This window comes from Atractosteus spatula, unplaced genomic scaffold (genome assembly GCF_055471065.1).
Source record: "Atractosteus spatula isolate fAtrSpa1 unplaced genomic scaffold, fAtrSpa1.hap1 Scaffold_201, whole genome shotgun sequence".
Classification (NCBI taxonomy): domain Eukaryota; kingdom Metazoa; phylum Chordata; class Actinopteri; order Semionotiformes; family Lepisosteidae; genus Atractosteus; species Atractosteus spatula.
This window is the reverse complement of record NW_028296766.1, coordinates 29,317-33,753: the sequence shown is the minus strand read 5'-3', so window position 1 is coordinate 33,753 and position 4,437 is coordinate 29,317. Positions and strand designations below refer to the sequence as shown.

At 37.9% G+C, this 4,437-nt stretch overlaps 1 non-coding gene across 1 annotated transcript; it reads left to right on the top strand.

Moving 5' to 3' along the window:
- The first annotated feature begins 4,057 nt into the window (after positions 1-4,057).
- On the top strand, positions 4,058-4,141 carry trnal-uaa (transfer RNA leucine (anticodon UAA)). Its single transcript has one exon. It is a non-coding gene; the product is annotated as a tRNA-Leu (tRNA).
- The last annotated feature ends 296 nt before the right edge of the window (positions 4,142-4,437 follow it).

Here is a 4,437-nt window from a genome sequence, read left to right as displayed (position 1 = left end):
CTCTATTCAGCATGGCATAAACCTATTACTTGTGCCTTTATATGCATTAGCTGTGATACAGATTCTAATAAAGACAGAATGAAACTGTTTGTTATGTGTATCATGGTGATCCTCTTCCCGATCCAAATGAAATGTTTAATATGATCCCTCGAGAAAGAAAAGGAGTCAATTTCCACCTGGAATGATTGATGCCCCATCAAATCTTTTGTGATATCCCTGGAAGTGTATACAGTAGAATCCTGGTTCGCTGCTTAAATTCAAGGTAAACAAGACTAAGGAACGATTTGGAAACCTGATGTCGAAGTGGGATTTAAATCACCCGGAACATTTCACTACATTCGGCCGTATATGCCAGAGAGAAGTGCCTGACAACCCTTCGATAGCTCAGTTGGTAGAGTGGAGAACTGTAGTAAGAACAGTTGGGAATCTTTAGGTCACTGGTTTGAATCTGGCTAGAAGGAAGGTGCTTTTTGTGTACTTTAATGAAAGAGTTAAAATTGTGAATCTTTTTCACTCAGACTTCGATCAAAAGCTCAATAAATGACAAAGCAGAGGCGCTTGTTCTGAATTCAGCTCATGTCTGATTGTCTTGTTTTGGCCAAGATCTGATCTTTGAATTCAGGGACTACTCTGTCTGCTTTGTAATTCAAAAGTATATACAAATGTCACATTTTTTTTTTTGTAGATAAGGTGTTCTCCGTTTTCAAAGGATAGGTACTTAATTGGCTTTATGGTTTGGTTTTGATTTTGTATCGTTATATTATTAAGTTTGTGTTTTTTGTGTTTTTAACGTATTGTGGACTTATTTTTGAAACAAATGCTTACAAAGGCAAACAAGGCACACATCTGTTTATACCAGCGATGAATTGTACATTTTTATTTACAAGCTACTCTGCACTTTTGGGAGTATAACAGGTTCGATATCAAGTGGCAAAAATATAAAAGGGGAAAATACCCCGGACTGCGTGTAAAGCCCTCATTGTGAATGTTGTTTTATTGTTAAATACGGCGTACTGTGCAAGAAATGTTGCAGAAACACAATCTGATATTTTAATAATTATTATTTTATTAATTTGATAAGTATGAGGCCCCGGATCCAAATATTCAGTTCTGTTTTTTTTTTAAGTGATATCTTCTCTTCCTCTCGTGGAAATCACACGATGTGAGCAATTGTTTTTTGTTCTTTTTTTTCACGTTGCGATCCAAACAGCCTCAGACGCCCAGTCTGACAGTAACCAAACCAGAATGGATTCTGCTGGGAGCCGGACTGAGCTCATTCTCTGTGCTAAATACAGAATCAGCTCTTCCCCGAATACCATCTACAGCTGCTGGATGGTACTCTGCGTCCTGCTGCTCCAGCAATTGTTTTGACGAAAGACAGATCACTTGTGCGCTTTTAACTTTCTAGCAGCTACAGGCGAGACTGAAGCTGGCGATATGAAGGCACATGTGGTACACGTTCTCTAACTTTCACAACCGCGATAAACATTTTTTTTTAAAAGACCTTTGAAAAACTAGATATAGATATAGATAAAACTAGATAAAAAACATGAGCTTTATCGGTTTTTACATTAATCGATTTTGAATCAAATTTGATCTTTTTACATTGCATTTTACATTGAAAAAAGCGTGCATACCTAATCCACCAACAGACAGAGCAATATTTTATGTTGCCTTCCAGAGCTTTCAGCGTGTGATGGATTTGTATGAGCGTCTGTATGATACCACTACAGCACTGGTACAGGTGCAAACTCCACTTTCACACGACTTTTTCAGTGTCTTCTCTCTCAAATGGACCAAAGCACAGGAGCCAATATTAGAGAAAACGACAGGTGTTTAAACAGAGGATGTCCCAATGTCTGCGACAACGCATTGTGATTTTGTAGAAACGCAAATGGTTTATCATTTAAAAGCCAACATCATTCTTTTTATCCCTGACGCTAATACGCTACCACACATGCGAGCTGTTGTGTGAAAGAAAATTCATATGTGCGTAGGAAGGCAGAATAAAATCCAGAACTGTATTGGTGATATCGATAAACAGGGCTCATGTTCACAATAAAACTTTATTGTATAAAACGTTAAAATTCGTAAATATTTGTTTTAATCATGCAAAGTGTCTGTTAAACCATTCATGAAGGATTCTTAGACAAAAAAAACACACCATTATATGAGAAAATATATTTACTATATGTGCATTTAACTTACTTTTTAACAATTTCAGTTTCAAGGTCGATGAAAATTGTTGCCCTGCTTTTTTGTCATAAATACACAAGCTTGTTATGTCTTGTGTCAGAAATAAACTGCATGAAATTTGCTAAAGCAACAAAACGTAAATGCGACAAAGAAGACAAACATTTGCGTTCATAGTGCAATGTTATCTCGAGCCTTTAAAATTACTTTAAACGCAATTTGTTTTTCTCTGTAGCTCTAAGGCTTTGTCATTTAGGTGTGCTGTTTTTTTTTTACATGTTGTAAAAAAGTCGCTAAATCATACGAAACATAAAAACTCCAATTGTAAACAATTGACCATTCATATTCCTGAATTTTAAACCTATGGAGTATTTATACCTTGTCTTTGTATTTGTGCATATTACAGAGCTCCTTTTCAAAAGCTGTCAGTATAGATTAGTGCTTAGGTTTCCTGTTTTTTTACCCAGGTGGTCCAGATAAGACTCTTGGTGTATAGGAGCACGTCTGTGTTGCCTTCTGGATTTCAAATGAGCAGCTCAGTGCAGAAAAGAACCCTGTAGATCAGCATGTACATTTGCATGGACAGTAGATTTTTCAGAAAGTGTAATTGGATTATAGCACGTGCCCCTGACGATGTTGTTGATACGTCATATGTGCTCTTTTTTGTATTATATGTATTTTTGTTGTTCAAATAAAAAAATATAAAAAAAAACTTTCAGGATGCTTGCTGCTGTAAAAATAAAATGACATCAAGGGCGCTGTACGCAGAGTTTTGAAACCTGCTCCACAGAAGAACTTTATCCAGAGGTGTTAAAGAAAATTGATTTATTTTCCTGACTGCAATGTATGGTGAAGCATAAAATCTAGCTGCATAAATCTCTATTACGTGTCATTTATGAAGGCGTTTCAAATAGCAGCCAGTGAAGGATTAACGCTTTTGGAACATGTATTATATTCTAAATACTCTTATTTAAATAAGCTTAAATTCGCATGCTGTTATTTAGACATCACAAACCAGTCTGACCTCATACAACATTCTGTGCCCGCGGAGTAGATCTTAAAGCAGCTACAGCCAGAGTAGCAGTAATGGCAACACAGTGCTTGGAGTTCAGCTTTCCTTATTTCTTCTGCAGAACCACTGGTATCGGAATATACTGATCCGCATAAGAAGCGCTACCGGTTTCAGATAGTTTTTATTGAGCGCTGCTCTAAACTTTACATTTGCTCAGACTTGTTTTCCCCATGAAAAAAGACATTTCCCTAATTACATTTAACTTTTCTTTCCCTTATCATCAAGTAGAAATAAATAAAACATATCATTCCATTTAAGAGCCACAGGCAGGATGCCTGGCGGTCCAAGGCGTTGCGTTCAGGTTGTAGTTTCCCCTAGAGATGTTTGTTCAAATCCCACTTCTGACAAAGAAGTTAGAGTAGAAACGATAACATCACTAAGTAGAAAACATCTCACATTTCATGTGTTTAATGTTAAGTGTCTTAGTGGTTGCCTCGGTGGTTGATGGCTCTTCTCTCTTGCAGGGTGATGGCAAAATTCTTGAGAGAGGGAGTCTCCTACGTAAGGCTGCTCTTCGTCAAGAGTGGAGACAACAGGAACAGACTTCAAACCGACATTAATTAGTGAGAGCAGGCGAAAACGTCTTTGGAAAAGAGGAAATGACTGCTGACCGTAAACAGAGCTCACGCTCAGCTCCGGACAAGCGCTCCTCGTTAGTATAGTGCTGAGTACCCCTGCTTGTTGCGCGGGAGACCGGGGAAAGTTTCTGTGACAGGGCGCTGGTTTCATTTTTTTTAATTGTTGAATCATATTTAAATGTTAAAGATCTGAGCAACAGCGCACTGTAGGGTGGCGCAGGATGGCCGAGTGGTTAAGGCGTTGGACTTAAGATCCAATGGACGAAAGTCCACGTGGGTTCAATCCCCACTCCTGGTAGTGTTGTAATAAGTTTAAAGTGACAGAACACTTTGATTTACACTCTATTTAAATATGAATTTACTAAATTTCAGTTCAGTTCTCTTCACTCCCACTCCCTGGCATAACTGAACTCTCACTATCGCATACTGAAGGCTTTACATTCATTAGCTGTGATACAGCTCCCAGTTAAGACGGAATCAAACAGTTTGTTCTGTCTCTCATGGTGATCCTCTTCACGATCCAAATGAAATGTTTAATATGATGCCTCGAGAAAAAAAGGAGTGAATTTCCGCCTGTAATGATTGATGCCCCAT